Consider the following 24,970-nt stretch of genomic DNA (forward strand, 5'->3'; position numbering starts at 1 on the left):
TATGGAGAACAGTATGGAGGTTCCTGAAAAACCTTAAAATAGAACTACCATACGACCCAGCAGTCCCACTACTGGGCATACACCCTGAGAAAGCCATAATTCAAAAAGAGTCATGTACCACAATGTTCATTGTAGCTCTATTTACCATAGCCAGGACATGGAAGCAACCTGAGTGTCCATCAAGAGGTGAGTGGATAAAGAAGATGTGGCACATATATACTATGGTATATTACTCAGCCATAAAAAGGAATGAATCTGAGTTATTTGTAGTGAGATGGATGGACCCAGAGTCTGCCATACAGAGTGAAGTAAGTCAGATAGAGGAAAACAAACACCGTATGCTAACACATATATATGGAATCTAAAGAAAAAAAATGAAAATACTTGGCCAGAAGCACCTAGGGGCAAGACGGGAATAAAGATGCAGACCTACTTGAGAATGGACTTGAGGATATGTGGAGGGGGGAAGGGTAAGTTGGGACAAAGTGAGAGAGTGGCATAGACATATATACACCTCAAAACGTAAAATAGATAGCTAGTGGGAAGCAGCTGCATAGCAGAGGGAGATCAGCTCGGTGCTTTGTGACCATCTAGAGGGGTGGGATAGGGAGGGTGGGAGGGAGGCAGATGCAAGAGGGAAGAGATATGGGGCATATCTGTATGTATAACTGATTCACTTTGTTATAATGCAGAAACTAACACACCATTGTAAAGCAATTATAGTCCAATAAATATGTAAAAAAGATAAGTATGCCAGGAAAAAAAAAATACCAGGAGTAAGTATGAAAATAATAAATATAGGCAAAGGAGTAGTACACTGATATATACACACAGACCACAGTATGTTCTCATGCAAAATCAGCCACAATCCTTTACTCCTTCTTAGAGACACATTCTTGGCAATGAAACTTTAAAGTTACCCCCATCAAACAGTGGAGTCTATTCCCTCCTTTTGTATCTGAACTGGTTTTGAGACATGTCTGAAACAACAGAAAGTAGCAGGAGTGATGTAATGCCAGCTCCAACCTGTATAGAACACTCTCTATGGAGCTTTTAAGAGTCTCACTGTCTGTGGAACAAGTTGACCGGGCCTATTGGAAGATGAGACACCCTAGTGACCAGTGACAAGACACCTGACCTCCACATGTCCAGATGACGTCCTCCTACATTTGCCAGTCTCTAGCCAATCCGGTACCTTGGGCCAGAATCATAGTTGAAGCTACCTAAGACCAGAAAATATCCCCTCCCTAGGTAAGAACAGCTCAATTTGCCACTGCATAGAGTCTTGCAATAAATAAAGGGTAGGTATGGATTTAATATGCAGGAATAGAAAACTAAAAGAGATAATTATTTTATATCAAAATAGGTATAATTTGGGTAAAAACATAAAATGACACCAATAATATATAATGCTAAAAATACTAAAAATGAAGATATTAGCAAATAACATTCATGAAAGAGATAGAGACAGAAACAGATTATTGGTAAGGGCTATTAAAGACTTTTAATCCATGAGTAATTAATACAACAAAAAATATATAGTAGTATTTAATATAATTAATTGGACATATCTGATTGACAAATATCAAAATTTAGAACCTGAAAATAGAGGACATCTTTTCAGGTTTTCATTCAATATTTATAAAAATTGACTTTATGTTAGCACACAAAATACACTTCAAGAATTCCAAAAACGTAGAAATGGTACAAAACTTTTCTGATATTATTTCATAAAATTAGAAATTAGAAAAGTCTCTTCAAACTGGAAATTTAAAAAGCAAAAATTATCTTCATTCCTGGGTTAATAAATGAAAATAAATGAGCCATATGAAAACACCACATATAAAAGCTATGTGTTATAAACAGCATAGGTAGAGATAAAAATCTAAACAGACATATTTGCAAAGAATATTACCCACAAAGCCCTAGGATCAGTGGTTGCTACCAAAGTGTAAAGGGGGGTAGGAACTGGGTAGACGGAAGATGGAAATTAGAGGGAGAGCTTTCTCTGTACATCTCTTTATACTTTTCACATTTCCTACCATTACAATGCACCAACTATTATACATCAATACATGCATACATACGTACATGGACTACCATAAAACAAAAATGAATTAAGAGCAAAATTACCTACTTATCTGATTGTATGTTGCTGAGATTAAATTAGCTACTACAAATAGTGCACTTAAATATGCTCCTGGCATATAAAATGTTAATAAATATTATCTGTATTTTATGTGTTATGAATGTACTTATTTAGAGTCAGAGACTTTTTTTGAGGTGGTTTCAACTGTCCATTTAAGAAGCAAAATAGCCAGGATCAAATTACATTATTTACCTCTTGATAGCTTAATCTATGACAAATCAATTAGAGCCAATGGTCTCCTAAAGGTATATCCCAATTGATCAAAAGTAAAAGACCCTATAAAACTAGGACAACTTAATAGCAGGTTATCACGTTATGAGTGGTGACTAAAATGAAATAGTAATACTCCATTTTTTATATATATATATATATATATGTGTGTGTGTGTGTGTGTATATATATACACACACACACACATACATACATACACACACACACACACACACACCCACTATTTCTTTTTCCATTCATCGGCTGATGGACGCTTAGGTTGTTTTCATGTTTTGGCTATTGTAAATAATGTTGCAGTAATCGTGGAGGTGCAGATACCTCTTCAGGATAGTGATTCAATTTCTTTCAGGTATATATCTAGCAGTAGAACTGCTGGTTCATATAGTAGTTCTATTATCAGTTATTTTGGGGAACGCCCATACTGATTTCCGTAAGTGGCTGCAGCAATTAACATTCCCACCAACCATGCGTAAGTGTTCTCTTTTCTCCATACCCTCTGCAAACAGTGAATTCATAAGAACAGAGAATAGACTGGTGGCTTCCAGGAGCAGGGGCAGGTGGAGGAAATGGGTAGAGGTGATCAAAGTGTACAAACTTCTATTTCTAAGATAGAGAAGTTCTGGGGATGTAATGTACAGTATGGTGACTGTAGTTAACACTACTGTACTGTGTATTTGAAAGTTACCAAGAGAGTAGATCCTAAAGGTTCTCAACAAAATTGTAATTACATGAAGTAAAGAATGTATTAACTAAATTTATTGTGGTAATCATTTTGTAATATATACATATATTAAATCATCACATTGTACAATTTAAACTTACATGCTGTTATATGTCAATTATATCTCAGTAAAGCTGGGAAACAAACAGTAAATATATTTGTGAAGTCTAGTAAGTTATACATCATTATATAATGATAGGTTGGACACCAATAAGAGATTGATAAATAAGTTTTAGGTGTATCAACTAGTAATGCCTTATTTCTCTTGGAAGTCATCCAAAAACAAAAATTAGTTGAAAATATGCAATGTAAAATAGATTGAAATAGTCAAACAGTAGCTGACTTAATTTGAGAGTTTGCCAAGGTAACTCAAATCACAAATAGCATTATTATCGATAGAAAATAGGGAAAATATTTAGATATTAATTAGCAAATTTCAAAAACAGATGTTGGTGTCATCTTCAATTCTGATAATATGAGGCCTGTTATCACCTTCATCCTTGCAAAGTAAACTAGTAGCTTTCTATGTGGAAGCAATTTCAACTACAGTTTAATCACAGGGAATTTTATATAAATCTGGGGAAAAAAGGTAAGTCAGCAGATAACTTGGTATCTTGGCTCCCTGATCTATAGCAAGATCAAAGTTCCTCCCCAGATTTAGCAGAGCATTTGTTATGAGGTTGTCTCTCTGGGACCATGATGACTATCTATGGAGAAAGACTGATTTTTCTATAGGGAGTCTCTGAACATGGCCATTCTATGAAACAGGTTCAATAATGTTGCAATAAGGCTTCCCTGGTGGCGCACTGGTTGAGAGACCGCCTGCCAATGCAGGGGACACGGGTTCGTGCCCCGGTCTGGGAAGATCCCACATGCTGCGGAGCCGCTGGGCCCGTGAGCCATGGCTGCTGAGCCTGTGCGTCCGGAGCCTGTGCTCCGCAACTGGAGAGGCCACAACAGTGAGAGGCCCGTGTACCGCAAAAAATAAAAATTAAAAAAAAAAATGTTGCAATAATTAATAAAGTAAAAAAACCTGTGTATGTCCAATAATGTTGCAATAATTAATAAAGTAAAAAAAAAATTGTGTTAGTATCCAATAATGTTGCAATAATTAAAGTAAAAAAAACTGTGAGTGTCCAATAATGTTGCAATAATTAATAAAGAAAAAAAAACTGAGTTTTCTAGGTTCTGGTTATTTTAAAATATCAATAGTCTAAGGCTCAGTATTAAGTTTACTACCTAGTTTGTGAGTTTATAAATTGAAACCAATTTCAAGTAATAAATTATATTTAGAAAAATAAGAATAAAAATTAGAAGTTATTAAAGAAGTATTATATTCTTCCATTCATAATCATAATTGCATTAAGCAGTTAGATATATATTCATCTAAAAGACATTTATTTGCTTAAGAATTCTAGCAGTTTTCTAAGAAGAAATCCATAAAGCTGAGTACCTGTCAGACTTTCAAGTGAAGTATAGTAGAGCCAAATTATTTTGACACTGGTTATACATGTTGTTTCTTTCTTTCATATGCCTTAACAGTGAGTTTCCAAACAAAATTATTATTTCTAAAGTATTGTTGATCTGAAGTAAACAGACTGTCAGGTATTTCTACAGCAAAGGTGGGTTTATTTGGGATAAGCAGAGAATTGCAATTCAGGGTCTGCAACCATGGTAAGACTTGTGCAAATCCCTGGACAGTGAAGGAACAAGAATGCTTTTATAGAGGGGAAAAGGAAGCTGGGAAGGCTAAGTAAACAAAGAAGTCATGGCTTTTCATTGGCTAAGTCCGGTGTCTTTCCCCTTCCTGTTGGGCTCTGCTCTTGTCATAGGGCATGAGAGCTCCCCTTTCTGGTCTCCTAACTGTATTTACTTGAGGTTGCTGTTGTGGGAATCACTGACCTAATTAATCATCTGTGGCCAGAGCAACAGGGTTGGTTTTATCTTCAAGAAAGAATACAAGATGGGACAAATTGAACAACTCTGATCTTTAGGGTTAGCAGCACTTTGAGATCTTATGACTTTCAACTCTTGGGACACACTTAGGAAAGTGATCATGGAGGAGCCACAAATAGACAAAAAGAAAGTTACAATTTGTTATACAGTGAAAAGATCACAAGCATAGCACAATGTTTTACATTGTGACTGTTATTCAATAAATGTTTGCTTTTGAAATCAAGTCTTGACTCCACTAAACACTCTCTAAATACTGGGCTTGAAACACATGCATTAATCAGGAAGAAAAAAAAAAAACAGTTCCACTCATTTCTTGTCTATTATACCACAATTTGCTGATATTAAGTTTTATTTTCTTTAGAATTTGCCTTTTTTCCTGAGAAAAAAAGTAAATGAAAACCCACCAGATTTATTTCTGAGTAGTACATATCAGTTCCCCAGAGAGAAAAGACAGGGATTCTAAATAGTTCTCATCTCTAGGGAAAAAATATTAGGGATTTGGATGCAACCTACCTTTCGATGGGTCTCAGAGGTAATTAAATGAGTGGACATTAATAGTGGCAAGATGAGGCATTCCAAAAGTTTATATCCTGCTTTAATGTTGATAGTATTTCTAAGTAGGTGTTAAAATTTTGAAGGCAAAAGTAAAATGATACAAATCTATTAGTCATATTTTAAACTAACAAACCATTTAAATTGGACAGTTGAGAGCTATAAAATAATATGCAAACATAAATATATTGACTCAGTCTGTAGAGGAAAAAATAACAATAAACCCTCCCAATCCCATAATAAATGTTGATTTAAAATGATAGTTTCTGTAATGAGCAAGATGACAAACTAAATGCTCAAAAAATGCTTTTATCATACTTAAAAATGCTGGATAAAATAAAAAGGAAAAAGATAAAGTGGACCAAGTTGGCAGTCTCCCAACTCTTCCTTTAAAAAAAAAAAAAAGAAGAAATAAAAAATGAAGAAGAATCCACAGAAAATGTGGTTGCACACCAGACACTAGAGTGATAGAGACACTACAGTTCTATAATCTATAAAGACACTAGAGTTGTATAATAGATTACAGAACTCTGCAAAAAGTTAATAATCCCAAGAGGTAACATACTTGGTGAGTCACTTCAGGGTGGAAAAAAAAATTAAAAAAAAACAATCCCAAACAAAAATCTGTCCCAGCAAAGGAGAAAATGAAGATAATGGCCTGTTTTGTCCTTGGCCATAATTGTAGAGGAAGAAAGAATAAACATTTGCCAGGAGGATTTGTAACCCCAAATTCACACACACAAAGATTGGGGCCTGAATTTACATTATCCATTGATCTTAAAAATCCCAAGTTGGAATACCGTCTAAACATAATAGGATAATAGTGTCTACAAAACTGGAAGAAACAAATTCAAATATTCTCAGGGGAGACAATTTTTACAGCCAGGACTTAAAAAAGCACCAAAGATAAAACTTAATGGAACATGAACAAGCAATAACAAATCACTAAATACACAAAAATATAAACTATAATAATTACTAATCAGCAAAATCAATAAATCATAGCCTCAGGTTTGTAAAAACTATATATAGAAAGTCATAAAAGGGTTTTTAAATATTTTAAAAGATATAAGAATATCTTGACTATGTGAGTAGAAATAGACTATTAAAATAGATAAGTGAGATCTGAGGGACAAAGAGAATATCTGTAAATAAAAATTTAATAATTAAAATTAGAATTTTGGTGTCTAGTTGAAAGAGCAAAATGTGCATAGCTAAAGACCAAAAGGTAGATATGGAGACATTATATAAAATGTTACACAGAATATAGGGTGGAAAAGATGAAATATAAGTTAGAAGATACTGAGGAGGTCTAACAATTGCCTAATTAGAATTTCAAAAGGAAATAATGGAGAATATAAATGAAAGACAATATTTGAAAGACTAGTGACTAAGAATTTAATTAGCTGGTAAAAAGAAAATAATCCTAAAATTCCACGAATAGCCCCCCCTCAAATTTTAAACAGAATAAAATAATCTATACCTAGACATGTGAAAGAGAGAGGGATGTTAAAACATTCAGAACGAAAAGACATCTGGTTTTCACTGGAAGAAATAAATACATTGAACTGATAGCTGACTCCTGTATAGCATTGATTCTTACAGCATGTCCAGCCCTTGAGGTCAAAACCATTTTCACAATGTTACTGCACTCATTCTCTGTTGAGATAACCCTGCTTTTTTATGTATGACATTATTGATTTTGTTCTCTTCTTTTACTGTTTGGTCAGGTTATTTTAAAGATGGGTAACTTTTGTTGATCTTTTCAAAGAACTGGCTCTTGTCTTGGTTATACTTCTCTATCAAGCAGCTGCTTTTTTGTTTCATTGATTTCTGCTCTTTATTATTTCCTTCCTTCCAGTTATTTGGCTTCACTTTGCTTTTCTTTGCAGGCTTTGAAATGTAAATCCTTAGGTCCCTGGATTTAGAAGCACTAAAGATAGTATATAAACTATGAATTGCTTTGCCTATATCCCATGAATATTGATATAATTTTTGTCCATTCACTTCAAAACATTTTCTACTATCACTTTTGATTTCACCTTTGGCCCATGAATTGTTTAAAGATGTGTTGTTTACTTTCAAGATATTAGGATTTTTCTTGTTGTTGATTTCGAATTTAATTTCGTTATGATCAGAAAACATTGTGTATTTTCAATTCTTAAGTTTATGGAGACCTATTTTATGGCCAAGCATGTGGTCTCTCTTGGTGAATATATAATGGGAACTTTGGAAAAAATGGGTATTCTCCAGTTAGTGAATATATTGTTCTAAAAATGTCAACTAAATCAAGGATTTGCCAGTCTTGTTCAGATCTTTTAGACTTATTTTTTGCAATTTTATTTTATTAATTGGATGCCAAAATATTCTACTCCATGTTTTGAGACTCGTACACGTGTCTTATATATGAGTTCCATTTTTTGATTGTATAATACTGCCTTCATCTTTGTTTTGATGACAATTTTATGTTATTAAAATAGGTTTTCTGGTCTTTTATGAATATTCTTTACTTTGGTAGGCAAAATAGTGATGTCTTTTTCTCTTATCTTGTTTGAGGAATTCTGCTTATTAACTGAAGTATCAGTATTTAGAATAATAAAATGTAATTGTTGATAAGTTTATTTTATGTATTTATTTGAGATTTGTTTTCCTTTACCTCACAGTGCTTAGTTATATTAGCAGATCTAAAGTCTTTGTCTAATAGTTCCAACATTGGAACAACTGAGTGTTGGCATATGTTCATTGGTTTTTCCCCCAAGAATGTGCTCTATAATTCTAATTGCTTGTATGTCAAATCATCTGCATTATATTCTGGATAATGTGAATTCTATACTAGATAGACTTTTACTTATGTTTCATCAGCACATATTCAAAAAGTTAGTTTCGGGCTGTAAGTTCTGCTTCCCTTTGTGTGTGTGGTGACTTAAGTCTTAATTCAGTTCCCAATGTGTTTACTATGCCAGTTTGTGTCTGTCATTTACATGCATGGTTCCCAAAGCCTTTGCTATATGTTCAACACTACAAAATCTGCACTTCTTTAATGAGTTTGGGGGCTTTCTAGACATGAGGCTCTTAGACATCAAGACTTAAAATGCAGTCAAACAGCACTGAACTCAAGGGCTTCGAGTCTGGCATTAATATGTTATTATCTGTAACAATAAGAGTAATGACAGTTGTTGACTCAGATCACAATTAGGAACCTCAGTTTCTGGCCCTGTGGTGTAGGCTTTTCATCGCATTAATAAAAGAGAAAATTTTCTTGGAGAAGTGCAACAATTAGAAAATTCAAGATTTTTTTTCTTATGCTTAGATAACAACTTCTTAAATTGCACAAGTAAAGTCCAACACCCAACCCATCAGAGGGCAGAAACTTTTGAATTCTTCTAATGAAATGAAAGTTTGTTTTCCCAGAGTACTCAAAAATATTTACTTGAATTAAAAACAGATGAGTTATTGTTATACTGAAACAAGCCCTTATAGAATTAAATAATTTGCTTTATTAAATTTCCATCAGTGTATTTCTTTTCCCTAAAACAAGTAGGAATTGAATAAAGAGAAACAAACAGAAATGGGTTGTTGTATTCTTGGAAATTACCTAAATATGCAAAAGAAAGGGAATGATTGATTAATCTCTAGCTCACATATTTCCTGATTTTGGATGATATTATGGGTTGAATTGTTTCTCCTCAGAAAAGATATGTTGGAGTCCAAACTCCTAGTACCTCAGAATGTGCGCTTACTGGAGACAGGTCTCCATTGGGATGATCAAGTTTAAATGAGGTCGTTAGTGAGTGCACTAATCCAATAGGACTGGTGTCCTTAAAAGAAAAGGAAATTTGGACACAGTCACACAAAGGGAGAATGCCATATGAAGATGAAGATTTTTCTTAGGCAGAAAAATATGCCAAGGAATGACAGTGATCATCAGGAAACCACCAGAAGCTAGGAGAGAGGCAAGTAACAGAGTGTCCCTCACAGATCTCAGAAGGGACCAACCAGGCTGACACCTTGATCCCTGATTTCTAGTCTCCTCAACTCTAAGGCAATAAATTTGTTGTTAAAGAGCCTCAGTTTGTAGAACTCTGTTACATCAGCCCTAGCAACCTCATACAGGAGCCTAGAGACCTAGTTATTTTTCTACATAAAAATACTTTGCTCTTAATACTATTTATTTTCTTTATAACAGTGATATTTTTGGAAGAAAAGAATTCGTCAAAAGGTCAAAAATTAGAAACATCTCACTTATTCTCAATAGTTATGTAACTATTAAATCTATTTTTGAAGTTTCTTTTATGAAAATGGTGTCATTTTCATAGAAAAATGACAATTTCTCTATTTCCTTATTATATTCTAGGTAATTTATAAAATAGCAAATGCCATTTTGATTCTAACAATTATAAAAACTTTTACACATAGTGTATTCAATTTAGGACTATGAGCTTCCGGAAACGATAACAAAAATAAAGTTCTCAGAATGAGAAACATGGAGAAGTCAATGTGGTATTATAGAATTAAATTAAAATCAATTACATTCCCACTTACCCAACACAGGGGTATAACATACAAATAAAGAGAATTAATAATAAAATTGTTACAGGCTTGCAGGATGATCTTCAGAGGATTACTAAAATAGAATTGTATCCTGTATTTATTGATGCCATGATTTTCTCCCCATCTTCATCTTGGGAATATAGTATGAGTAATTCAATCAATAGTAAGTTTTACTGCTGTGTTTTAAAATACATTGCTGGCTCAAAATGTTTAACAGGGTCCATATATAGGATGCCAGAGTGACTGCCATCAGCAAGAAGATAAAAAATTGACTTGGAAATCTAATCATTAATTTGGATTTGACTGTGGCAGTTACCACAAAAAGATTAAGCACTCAACTAATAGATAATTGTATTATCTTTTGCCACCTCTTAGTAATAAGTTACTAAAGAATAAAAGTGTGTATAATTTGAGTGAAATTATTTTCCAGTTAAAACATAAGTTGCATGTGAGTACCTGACAGAGCTGTAGCAGCAATAGGATTTAATGTGTTTAAATGTTTACTTTAACAGAAAGCTTTTTGTCGTTTAAATCTAGCAGCTTACTAAGACAGATGTGTTTGTTCAATTTTCAGAAGAGATCGCAGCTGCTCAAATTCAAAAATAATAGATACGGGTGACTTTAAATAGCAAAAATGAAAGTTGATTTCTCAATCTTACTTTCTTGCCAAGCAGCTGGGCAGCCATAAGGCCACATTTACCTAATTGGTGCCAATTAATTACCATGTGGGTTCAGTTTAGTGCTGAATCCAATACTGGTTCATAAGCCTATACCATTCACGGACTCATCAGACACAACTTCAGAAATGCTACAAACATACTACTTTTCAAAATGTGGGTGGAAACTCCTTCAATGTCTTACTGTCGAAGGGAAATATGTACTTAATATGAGTGCAAGCCATATGGGAGTCCCCATTCTGCCTCTGAGATCTAAGCCCTTAGCACCCATCCCTCTCACTAATTACAACAGTAAATTTGGATACATTACAAAAGAAAACAAACAAACAAACACTACTTGAGGACCCTGGAAGGTAAACAAGAGCAGATAAGTGATGGAAATGAGCCAAAACATGGAGAAGCAACCCAGTCGCAGGTGATTGTCCTGGTTTTATCTTCGTTTCTTCTTTCATGGTTTTGCACCAAGGGGAGACACCACTTGCACAGTGGCATGTAGCACGTGCAGCTAAAGCTTTGACAAAAAATTTGGATATTTCTGGCCAGGGAATAAAGGAAGAAAGTGACTTAGGCCACAGTACGGGAGGAAACCCTAGAGGAGGGGAAGCCAGCATTTCTGTGTAGAAGCCCATAAAACTCCCAGCCTAGTGAGTGAACCACACGTGCTTTGCACAAACCCAAATTAGCACAGCAACAATTTTGAGCACTCAGCTGACATTTGAATCACCTGAAAAATCTCAGCCTAACCCCTGAATCTCACAGGTTCAAATGAGACAGGCCAAAATCAGCATGACCAAGGTTTTGAGAAAACAACTGAAATTTGAGCCATTGCAACAAAAAGTAAAACACAACTGGCAGTCTTAACAAAATAAACTCCATCTCCTACAGAAACAAACCACCAACATTCTCCAGAGGATTATAACAAAATCCAGAGTCTACACAACTCACAACATCCAGGAAATAATACTAATTTTTAAAAATGCTTAACATACCAAAACTGAAGAAAATACGAGTCATTCTCAAGGAGAAAGGCTTTCATTTCTGAGAGACTTTCATTCTGGGATGACTCAGACGATAAAATTATCAAATAAGGATTTTAAGGCACCTATTATAAAACTATGCTCTCTGTGGTAAAGAAACATATTTGAAATAAATCAAACAGGTAGAAATTTTAAGCAAAGAAATAAGAAGGACAAAATGGAAATTTTAAATAAAAATAAATTATTTAAATAAAAATTTCACTTAGAAGCTCCATGAAGACAGGCCATTTTGTCTTCAAACTATAGTTTAACCAGCACTAGTAACAGTTTCTGCTCAGAACAGGTCCAAGAAAATATTTAATGAATAAAATCTTAAAAGTTTAGTAAAATCAAATATTATTTAAAATATTTCAAATAAAGCATATAATTCACATAGGCTGAAAAATTTATATGAAAGCACACGTACATTTCTAATGGAGATATCTCAGTTCTTTATAAGAAGGATAAACCACATTATCATCTTTATCTTTTGAAATATTAAATATCCCATACTAAAGACAAAATAAAAAGTAATCTATTAAATGTCTAAAACAATTAACATTTTCCCATGTATCTTGAATCTGCTTGTAAGGAGACTGGAAGTTGTAAATCTGTTCTAACAACAAGTAAAAGGCTGAACAAACTAAAAAACCAACAAATTTTTTAAAGAAAAGTAAGATCACAGAGCAAACAAATGAACCCAAATTGGAGAGACAGATAAGCAGACAAAAGGAAACACAACTTACCGGAGCAGAAACTCATGAGCTGAAACTCCACCAGAACCGGTCCCAGAGTAAAAAAAAAAAAAAAAAAAAAAAAAGCTGAACTTTAATTAACAAGTTGCTGGAGGCTCAGAGCAGACAAGTCCAAGAATTAAAAACTTCAAGGGACGCAGTTATAGGTGGGCCCCTCCATGCAACTGTTAGCTTCACCTCCAGGAGCTCAACAAAGTTCTCACAGTAAATACTGGAGTAAAAGACGCTGGAGCTTCCAGCAGGGAGAGAGAAAAAGGAACTATTTTGAAATACACCTGAGCATGCTGTTCTCCTTAAATAGGCCTGTGCACAGGTGAAACTACTTAACCATATTCTAACCTGCTGGGGTTTTGAACCTGACTGACTTGCTGGAAGAGAAACACCAAACTTCAGACCATACTAGTCATCCTGTCTCACAAAAGGAAGGGAGAATGAGAAGTATATATGCAATTCACAGTCCAGAGGGATGGGCTCATGAAAAGACTGAGACCTATTCATAGAATTATGAACACTTCCCCTCCCCCCCACACCCCACCATCACATTACTAAAGGCCTATTTACAGCAACTGCTTTTACCCAGTGCATCATGTCTGGCTATCAGGAGAAAAATTACAAGGCATATCAAAGGCAGCAATTACAGTTTGAAGAGGCAGAGGAAACATCAGAATCAGACATGGCAGGGATGTTGGGATTATCGGACTGAGAATTTGAAACAACTATGATTAATCTGCTAAGAGGTCTAACAGATAAAGGAGATGACATTCAAGAAGAGAAAGGCATTGTAAGCAGAAAGATGGGAATCTTAAGAAAAAGCCAAAAAGGAAACCAAGAGATAAAAAATACTATAAGCAGAAATAAAGAATGACTCTCATGGGCTCATGAGTAGACTGGACACAGCTGAGGTAAGAATTTCTGAGCTAGGATATCAAAAGTTTAGATATGGCTGAAGTAAAACCAATGAATCACTGAAGTAATAATAAGTAAAAGTTTATTTTGCACACACCAAAAAGACAGTTCCTGAACCAAAGCACTCAAGCCAAAACATGGAATGAGGCTCAGGGGTATATTGTTATAAAGTGGTTTATATAGTGAGACGGCACAGATTGTTTATTCTTCACAGTGTTTGGCTATAATACCAAAATTTTCTTAAATGATAGGGAATTACTTAGTGGTTACCTCATATCAAATTGGGGAAACAGTTTATGTTTTGCTTATAATTTTCAGAGGCATACAAGAAATGACCCAGGTCAAGTTAGCCTAGCAGAATAAGCTAAATGAAGCTTTGTTGGTATGAATAAACTGGTTTTGTCTACCTAGGCAGTTTTCAAGACTGGGATCTGTCTTTTAATTTAACAAGGATACATCAATAGCATCTTTGAAAACTGAAAAGTGAAGAGAACAAAGATTGGAAAAAACAATATCTAGACACAAAAGTTATAATATATGTGAATGGGAATATCGGAAAGAGAAAAAAAGACATATGTAACCAATAATGACTTAGAATTTCCAATTAATGTTAGATACCAAACTATAGATCCAAGAAAACACTAGAGCAAAATAAATGCCGAAAAACTACCCTTATGAATATCATTTTCAAGCTATAAACATAATCAAATATAAAGAAAAAATTCTGAAAGAGGCAAGAGGAAAAAACACTTTACTTATAGAGGATCAAAAATAAGCATTACATCCAACTTCTCAAAAACCATTCAAGCAAAAACAGAGTGGAGTGAAATATTTAAAATGTTGAGGAAAAAACTACAATGATGTACTCTGCAAATTATCCTTCAAAAGTAAAGGAGAAATAAATTCTCAGACAAACAAAAATTGAGGGAATTTCTCACCAGTAACCTTGCATTGCAAAAACTTTAAAAGAAGTTCTTCAGAGAGAAGAAAAATAATATAGGTCAGAAACTCCAATCTACAAAAGAAGGAAGAGCACTGGAGAAGAAATAAGTGAAAGTAACATAAAAACATATTTTTTTCCTTAATTGGCCTAACAGATAACAGTTTGTTCAAAATAACACTGTATTCAGTTCTGTGTGCTTATTAATAAATATACACATATACATATAAAATTATATACATTTATATACATATATAATTATATATCATATACTTATATATAAATGAAATGAAGGCCAGCAAAGATAAAGGGACGGGGGGAAGGAATTAGAATTATTGAGTTATTATGTTATGCACACTATCCATTAAGCAATATAGTGTTATTTGAAAATGGACTTGGAATAGTTGTAAATATATATTGCAAACTCTAGGACAAGCACTAAAAAAAACAAAAGGTTAAAATGGAGTATAACTGACATACTAAGAAAGGAGAAAAAATAGAATCATAAAATTCTCAATTAAAACTACAAAAGGAAAAATAGGCAGGAAATACAAGGCAAGAAATAGAAAACAGTGATGAATATGATAGACTCAATTCAACAAAACCAATAATCACTTGAATGGCAATGGTGTTAATAAACCAGTTTATAAAAAGAAGGCATCAAAGTAGACCCTATCATACATTGTCTACAAGAAATCCCCTTTAAATATAAAGACACACATAGATTAAAAAGAAAGCAGGAGTGGCTATACTAATTTTAGACAGAGCAGACTTCAATACAAGGATAACTTTCAATACAAGGAAAGTTATCAGGGATAAAGAGAACATTACACAACAATAAAGGGGTCAATTATTTAAGAAGACATAACAATCAAAGTGTGTGTGCCTAAAAACAGACAGTAAAAAGTATGTCAGGCAAAAACTGACAGAATTGCAAGAAAGAATAAATGAATTCACTATCATAGTTGTACACCTCAACACCCCTCCTGCAGAAATGGATAGATCCAGCAAGCAGAAAATCAGAAATGACACAGCTGAACTCAACAACAAAATCAATCAACTGGATATAATTGACATCTATAGACTATTTCATTCCAACAACAACAGAACACACACAGTCTTCTCAAGTTCACATGGAACATTCACCAAAGTAGGACAAATACTGAGCAATAAAACATACCTTAACATTTTAAACAAATAGAAACCATACAATTACTGCCTTCAGACAAAAAATGAAATTAAACTAGAAATCAATAACAGGAGGATAACTGGAAAATCCTAAAACATTGGGAGATTTAACAACACACATTTAAATAACAAATGGGTGAAACAAGAAATCTCAAGAGAAACTTTTAAATATTCAAACAAAATTAAGAGTCTCATGATCTACTGACCAAGATAGCCAGGCAACTTGTACTGAATTAAAATGAAAGCACAACCTATCAAAATGTGTGGGATGCAGTGAAAACAGTGCTTAGAGGAAATTTTACAGTATTGATTGCATATACCAGAAATCAAGAAAGACCTAAAATCAACATTTAAGCTTCCACCTTAGAAGCTAGAAAAAAAGAATGGCAAATTAAATCTAAATTAAGCAGAAAAAAAAAGAAATAATAACAATTAAGAGTTGAAATCAATGAAATTGAGCACAGGAAAATCATGTTGGGATCAAGACGGCAGAATGGGATGACCATGAGTAAAATTACAATTACACAAACACACCAAAATTACAATTGTATATACAACAGCTATCACTGAGAATGACCTGAAGACTAGCAGAACAGGTTTTCTACAACTAAGGATATAAAGAAAAGGACACATTGGGACAGGTACGAAGGGAAGAGACGAGGTCTAGTCAGAACCCATACCCACAATGTAGCAACTGGGAGGGATGTCACCACTGTGAGGTCCCCCCTGAAGAGTAGGCTATACTAGCCCCATATCCTGCTCCTCTGCACAGGGGACCTGCACCAGGACGACATCTGACTCTGAAAACCAGCAGGGCTTTCATCTGGAAGAGTTGAAGGGCTGTGGGAAACCAATATCCCACTCTTGAACGGCCCATGCACAAACTCACTTGTTTCAAGTCATAGTGCAGAGAAGCAATTTGAAAAGTGCCTGGGTCATATGAGAAGTGGATTCTTTTTACAAATTTTAGGGCATATGACAAATGTGATGGAATTTTCTCCAGGCAAGGAAGCACTGGTGGGTGCCATGTTTTTCTTCTCCTTCCCCCTAGCTGGCCTGGCACTGGCAGGCCAGCTAAAAACATATGGAACTTAAATGGACAGTCAGTAAGAACGGTGGACTTTTGAAACAGAAAGACACACAGCATAACCTCAGTGTAAAAGGAATTGGTGTGAAGGAGGAGATCCCTAGGATTATAGAGCTTACATGTCAGGATGTGAAAATTCAAGTGTAATTTATGACAGTAAGTAAGAAAGAGGTCCAAGTGTAGAATAATTTTTTAACTGTTCGTACAAGCATGGACTGGTATGAGTGCCTGGGGGTCCTCTCTCAATTCTGCTGTGGCATTCTCAGCCATCACACTCCTGCATGCCTGTCCCTCATGTTGTAACCTGCAGCTCTCCTGCCCTTTGCCAAGCCACCAAGTCACCTCATTATTCAGTGAAGACCCCAGTACCTAGAGGATTTTTCTCATTTCTTCTCTGTCCACAGAATTCAGCAAAAACTCATGTGCTCTTAACTCAGGGAATTTTTCTCAGCAATCCTGCCCCTAGCCCAGCTGTAGTGGCCTCTGTCATGAATTCCATGACACACAAAATTCAGACGTTTTCCTGCAGAAAATTTTCTCTCACTCCTGCCCTGCCTTCAGCTGGTAGGAGTGGACCTGGGCCTTAAGGAGGTCACTAAGAGCTGTCCTGCTCTTACGCCTGTTCTAGGAAGCCTCTGCCTTGAGGGCTGGGGTACCCAGGACAGGGAGAGTTTCTCCCAGCTCTTGCTCTGGCCCCAGTATTCCACTGAGCCTTGATGAAGGCCAAAGGGAAACGGTGGTTGAGTGCAGATTCTTTTTGTGGCCAGTGCCCCCGCTGATTTTAAATCATTAAATCATTATGCTAGCCCCCGCTAAGTTATAAAAGTTCTTCAAAATTTCTGCTTTTTCTTACCCTCATTAATGGATGCTTTCTTCTCTTCCATTGGGGTTAAAAGAAGCTTTGGGTCTCTCCTAGGAAGGCTTCTCATTACTGGATTTTGTTCCTATAGGTTTCTTTGTGTCCTCAGCTTTCTGAAGGATTTTAAGAAACTGTGATTTTGTAAGTTATCTTACTTTCCTTGTTGATACAAGGGGAGTATAAGATACTTTCTTTTTCCTAAGCGGTGGTAGAAACATTCAGTGGAGGATAATTTTTAATACCAAGATAATGATATATTCAAAACAAACATAGCAGGCCTGCTGAGGGTAAGGAAAGTATTACCGTACCCCCATAACCAGGAAGAGTTTTTTAAATAAGTTTGTTGATGATCGGGGAGATCCAGGCCTAGATAAGTCTTTATAACTATCAGTTTCCAGATTCTGCCCATTGCTATGGAACTTTGTAAAGTCCCTGAGCCGACGATGCTTTCATGTTAGCTTTCAATTAGCACTACATGCATAGGAATATTTCATAAACTTCTTCAAGAACTCTAAGTAATATATTCAAGAATAATTCTGGAAAACATGTATCACTGCGTACCAAAAATGCTTGTGATTTTTAAAGTTATTTCTGTATAAGCTGCTTCAAAAATAAGAGCTAAAATCACTTAGGAGCAAAATTTAAATTGGAACAATTATGCCCTGGCCTGGTGATTCTACATACGGAATTGGAATGTGGAATATTTCTAAGGTCAGAAATGAGAAAGATAATACTTAACTATATCTGATGTTGAAATTAATATTGCAGAAATTTGCGTTATCTGATATTTGCTATGGATTCTTTCTGCTGCCTACTGGCTGAAGATAATAAAAGCCAAGCCTCATATACTGCTTCAATGTGCCAGGCACTATTCTAATCACTTTACCTGATTTAGAATAACTTCTCATTTTAGTCTGCCAAACAATCCAGTGAAGTGACTACTGTTATTACTACCATTTTACAGGTGGGGAAATTGAAGAACAAAAGTTAATTAATGATCAAGTTCACACAACTATATAGAGGTAGAGTCAGTCAGCCTAGCTATGGAGTCTGTATTTTCCCATTATGTTCGATTACAAAATCAGATAGCAAAGTTACACTCCAAACTACACCTATAAATTACAGACTAAAACAGTATAATTTTATAAGATTTTGATTTTTATGTGTGAAATGCAAGTTCTGCAGCTATAAATTTAAACATATTTGGGAACATAATCATTGATTTTCTCTAAAATGAATTTATCTAATGTCATATTATTCAATACAATTATCATTTTTGTTCATAAAACATTTTCTATGCATTTTTGTTGTATAATTCCTAAATTTACTTGAAATCAGAATATTTTAATTTTCTTGCCCTCAAGGCTGTACTTAGGGTTCACTTAATAAACACACAGAGAAATAGAAAAGTCAATGTAAAACCACGTATTAATTTAAAATAGTATATTTTTATCATTTTAGCAGTGGCATTAGAAATGTTCTAAATAGTCCTACATAGATATGTGGTAGGTTCTTTATTTCTATAAATGACTTAATCCTCCCACTGAGTACATCTATCATTTAACGATATCTCAGCTTTTCTCAGCTTTAAAATACATTCTCATTTAAAGTTACACAAAGATTAAGAGGAAGGATGGGGATCAGATCTGCCCTTCCTCTACTCTTTGTTGCCCTGTGAGTCTCATGTTGAATCTGATTCTCGTGCTGGACTCTGCTGAGGCACGGTTGGTCTGTTCTCAGGGAGAGTGCCAGCTGGTGTTCACTGAGGTGGTTAGTACGCTCCCATCTCTGGGAATACTACTGGTTTCTGCTCCTAAGTATGTGGCTGGGGAACTAACAGTCTGCTTTTAGGAATCCTGCTCCCGCCTCATCATTTCCTAATTCAGAGTTACCCGGATCATCCCTGACCTAAGGATGATGCTCTGAGATCTGACTGTGACTTTTTAATCTAGACCAGCAGTCCCAACCTGTATGGCACCAGGGACTAGTTTCCTGGAAGACAATTTTTCTACGGACGGGGTGGGGGATGGTTCAGGTGGTAATGCGAGCGATGGGGAGCGGTGGGGAGCGGCAGATGAAGCTTCCCTTGCTCGCCCGCCGCTCATCTCTCACTGAGGTTCCTCACCGCCAGGTTCCTAACAGGCTGTGGACCGGTACCGGTCCGCGGTCCGGGGGTTGGGGACCCCGGATCTAGACAGCCTGCCCTGCAGTATCTGATCAGGAGGCTATTGTGTGCCCCTTTGGCAGCACCTTTGGGAACTCTCTAGCCAGATTCTCAGCGATATGCGTTATTATGGCCTCTCCTCTGCTTCACAATCAACTAGCAGAAATGTCTCAGTTCCTTCCATGTCACAAGGAGGTGATGAAGGTTCATTTGGATAATCGTCTCCCTCTACGACACATGCGTTTTTTCCCTCCCCAGGCTGTGTTTGTGCTGAATTATCCCGTGTGGTCATCTCCTCCTAGAGTTCAAAACAGGGAATGTGACACTTCTGCATTTAGTTTTCCCTTCAACGTATCAGACAGACTGAGCCATGGAGGATTCTAGTTCAAAAAGCAAAGTAAAGAATGACATGGATGACCTCCTAAGTCCAACTCATTCCTCCTTCCCACAACCTACAAATATTGAAGAGTTATTTAGTACTCTTTTCTAGCAGAGATTTCCCATCCATTGTATCCTGTTTTCTAATCCATCATAAATATTTTTCTAGATTATAATAAAATTAAATGTCCCCTGGGGAGTGGCTATATATTTTTTAAGAAAAAAATTGTGTATAATTTTACAAAGGTCAAACTTGCAAGAGTTTGTTTATGCAGATTCCAAGTTCTTAAACTCTGATTTTTGCACTCTCAAACTAGTTAATAACCATCTAGTAATTCCTTAGAGGCACATGGATGCCTCTGAAAGTAAAGCAGTATGGGTCTCATATGCAAAAGGTAAAACAATAAAACAGTTTTAATTTCCAAAATATTATTTTGTTCATTCTCTAAAGAACTGCATATTTGTTGAAAGATAGTTTTCTACTGCTATGGTCAGCATTTTCTAACACCAGACTGAAGAGTAACAGAAAAGTATAAGCAACTTCAATGACTCTCTCTAGAAAGCCTTATTAAAGAAAAATACCCCACAGCTGTCACCATCATGAAATCGCAACAGAAGTAGTATTTTTCTTTTCCGTTACAGTAGAATAAGATTTTTACCTAAAATAAATTATACAAAACCAGATTAAAAGATATTTAATATAAAATAAATTAATTTTACTTCAGTTAGTAAGAAGGTTCAGATTAATATCACATAAAATTAGCCTTTTGTCAGCAGAAGCATTCTCATTGATAGTCATTACATTTGCTTTAAATAGAGTAATATTAACATTTGGTTTATACTACACTTGGTTTATAAGCATTTGCCCTTGAAGAAATCCCTGGCAGTGATGGATATACACTAAAATCACTCCACCTCTATCTAGAGTATCTGTGGAACCTCTATGTTGATGGAATTAAAGGTACAGCTTTCTAAGAGGAGTCCCTTCTTCCTCTAACCACAGAAGGAGGCTTAGTATCTTAACAGTTGGTATTAAATAGTATGAGACTTTCTTTCAGCTGAGTTTTTGTGGGGTATGTGAGGTGGTCAGTTTCCAAGGCTTCAGAGAAGAAGGTATTTAACAATAGCACAATGGGTAAAAAATAATAATTTGAGAGATAAGAAGGGAGATCTAGAGAGATGGCAAGAGGTTGTGACTGATGTGGGATCTCACATGACATTAAAATACCTAAGTTACTAAATATAAATAATATTTTGTATGCGTATACTATAAAAACTAAAAAAAAACAGAAAAAGAAGTCACAGTTTCTCATGCTCTTTTTCCAAAAATCCACTTCTCTGACAAGAATTACTCATTATCAAAAAGAACAAGAGGATTCTTCAAAACATTTACACACACACACACTGGCACACATACATATAGCATTGGGTTTCTGTTGAATATGCTTTTTTTTAAAAATAAAAAAGGTCACATTTTCCTACTGTCCTGAAAATTATTTACTGACATAATGATATAATCTCTATATCAATATTGATACATATAACTTCAACACATTATTTTTAATATCACATAATACGCCATAGAATGATCATACCATAATTTATTTAACTTTTCCCACATTAGGGAGTATTTAGGTTTTTGTAAGGTGTGGATCATTTACAGATTACAAAATCTATTCTAGGCCATTTAATGAGAAGGAGATTTAATTCACTGAATTATACCCTTACAGTTTCTTTGGAAGTGCACCAGAGAAATAGCAAGACGTTGTACTAATTTCCCAGAGTGTTGGCTCCATGGCTACACTACATCTAGGCTAACATGTGGAGTAAGAAAGTCAGGAACGAAAACATGATGACTTAGCCCTTGCCTATCAATATCCATTAAGCTAGCAATCAGCCAGTTGAAACAATATTTGCACGGACAAAGAAAATACTAAACACTTCTAGGATTATACTTGGGAGCAGAGTTGTACACGTGGCCTCTCTTTTGCCTTCTAAGTCATGGGCAGGTGTATCTTCTAGGTGGAATCAAGCGTTGATTTCTTTCTCCTCACATATTAGGGTTTTTTTCTTTGCTGTCTTTTCTTAGTTTTATTGACTCTTATCTCTGATGAATGAGTGCTCCCCAAGGGATTGTAACAAAAGGGTCGCACTGTGGTCTCAGCAGAATATGAGCTAGTCTGACTTCTGGATACCATAACTCTGTATCCTTCTAGGGTTGTAAATTATCTGGGAGCTCTGTTCTGACGCTGAAGTCCTAGCACTGAGAGCGGCCACTCCACTAAGCGCCAGTACAGTACATCCACTAGCTGGATGGCTGAACTCAGAATCAGAGGCTCCCTTTCCTATCTCGTCCTGTCTGTGCTGTTATCTGGACCTACTCTGGGCTCTTTTCTGCTTCTTTCCAAACCCCAATACTTACATTCAGAGCCCTTTTCAGACAGTAGTTCACACTTTGAAAGCAATTTTCAAAATTTCACCTCAGCCTACCTACAAGTGCTGCTTACAGCTCATGATAAGGTGAGTACAGTACCCATTTGTCCTTAAGGTAATCCTAATTATTTTGACGTTTGATCCTGAACCTCCAGGTTCTTTTTGTGTATGTTGTCTCTGAACTTGAGTATTTTTGGAATTGCTTTTACCTCTGTAGTAGTTTCTCAGTGACCTTGTTTTGACCTGAACTTTTCTCCACTTTTTTTTTTCCCCTCCAGCAATATGATTCCACTTGCTTTCTAGTCTCCAAGAGTCTTTCTCCTGCCGATGACACACTTCTTCTAAGTTTCCAGACCTACTACAAATTTATTCTGTTGTTTTATGACAGTTCTGTAATCTTCTAGATTTTCTTAGTGTAAAAGGTAGAAATATAGGACATTACTCTCTCGTTATAATTTCCAATTTGCATTCCTATTTATAACATGTTCATATTATCATTCATGTTTTAAATGCTATATTAAGACAAAGTAGCAAAGTATGAAGTTAACAAGGTAAATTATAATTTTCAATGGGGGACTCACACCTAGTAGAAGCCCTAAATCCACTGGGCACCTAATAAGCAATTAGTGGAATCTTCCTCTTTAATTGAATTCTGATTATCAATTCATGTTATTAAAATGTGGTAGAGAAACTAGTCCAGTCTTCTTCTGTTCAAAAATGAGTAAACCATCAATCAGGAAGTGAAACTACTTGCATGAGCATATTTACTGAGATTTTCCAGGGTCAGGATTGCAATATGGCCCTTTTAGTCTTAGCCCACGGTTTACTTCTAGTTTTAAATCACTATTTCACTACCTCTTGATTATTGGGGAGATAAGCTGCTGTAGGTGAGAGCATGGAAAATTAAGTTTTAAAGATAATTAATTTTAAAATGGACAAATTCTTTTTTTCAGAATTTATATATATACACAAATATATATATTCTTATATAATAACATAATAATGTATTATACATTTCATATACTACATATTTTATATTATGTAGTTAAATATATTCCTTTTTAGAATTGTATAGACAAATTCAGTGTTTCTTCAACTGAATAAATCTAAAAATACAGACACTTGGCTAAAACTACTATTTTTCTCTGCCTTTAGAACCTGAGTTTCAATTAATGGCTATCATTTAATTATTTATGATAAATAGCCTTGAGAATAAAGAAATTCAATTAAAGGAACAAATGAATAGAGATAAAGGAAAAGAAGTCCTTTCCCTACATTTTTTTCCACCTAAAAATCTCACTGTAAGTCAACATTGCTTTACGTGTAAAAGTAATAAAGCTTATACAATATGTTAGCCAAGCATGTATTGACTAGCTGTTTGAACCCTACTTTTGCAGTAGTTTTTTGTTTGCTTTTTTTTGTTTGTTTGTTTGTTTTGCAGTACGCGGGCCTCTCACTGCTGTGGCCTCTCCCGTTGCGGAGCACAGGCTCGGGACGCGCAGGCTCAGCGGCCATGGTTCACGGGCCCAGCTGCTCCGCAGCATGTGGGATCTTCCTGGACCAGGGCACGAACCCGTGTCCCCTGCATCAGCAGGCAGACTCTCGACCACTGCGCCACCAGGGAAGCCCTGCAGTAGTTTTTAAAAGTGTTCTAAATATGTCATATTTCTCTAATCCCTAAGGTAAAAATAAGTTCTTTTTGAATGTTTATCTTTCCACAGTCAGACCACTGCTTCAAAATTGTATCATTCAAATATAGATTGCTTGAGTGATATTTCAAAATAATGAAAAAAAGTTATCACTAGATCCAGCACACAAGTAACTCAGCATATATGAATTTTCAGAAATATCTAAGCTCATGTATCAGACAAGAACACATTACTCAAGGAAACAATCTTTAATGTAATGGTCATAACAACACATTATGCACGTATAATGTGCATAATGTAAAATTTTTACATTTTTTACAATTTTTACATTTTACAATTTTTCTAATTGTAAAAATTTATTTTACAATTAGAAGTGTTTTAAATTTGTTTCATATTATACCAGGCAATAAAATATATTCTTGACCAAAGAAACAGGTTATTTTCCCTAGTATCTATTATATCTTTAGGGTCATAACACACAATGTTATTTTGGAGATTCTTTAGGTCACTTAGATATGAAATTATGCATTATACATCCATTCACCCTTTAGAGAGTACCTTTTTATCACTAATGTTTTAACTAAATCCCATAAGGAATGTTAGCTAATGATACAGAGGAGATTTAATCCTCCTCCAGGTCCCCTAAACTTAGAATATAAAATATTTCTGGTAGGAGAAAAGCACTGTAATACCTTCAGATAATCAAATTTCAAGAGAGATGAACATTTTTATTAGAAGAGCAATTGATATTTACAGGA

Source organism: Leucopleurus acutus (genome assembly GCF_964270905.1).
Source record: "Leucopleurus acutus genome assembly, chromosome: 2".
Lineage (NCBI taxonomy): Eukaryota > Metazoa > Chordata > Mammalia > Artiodactyla > Delphinidae > Leucopleurus > Leucopleurus acutus.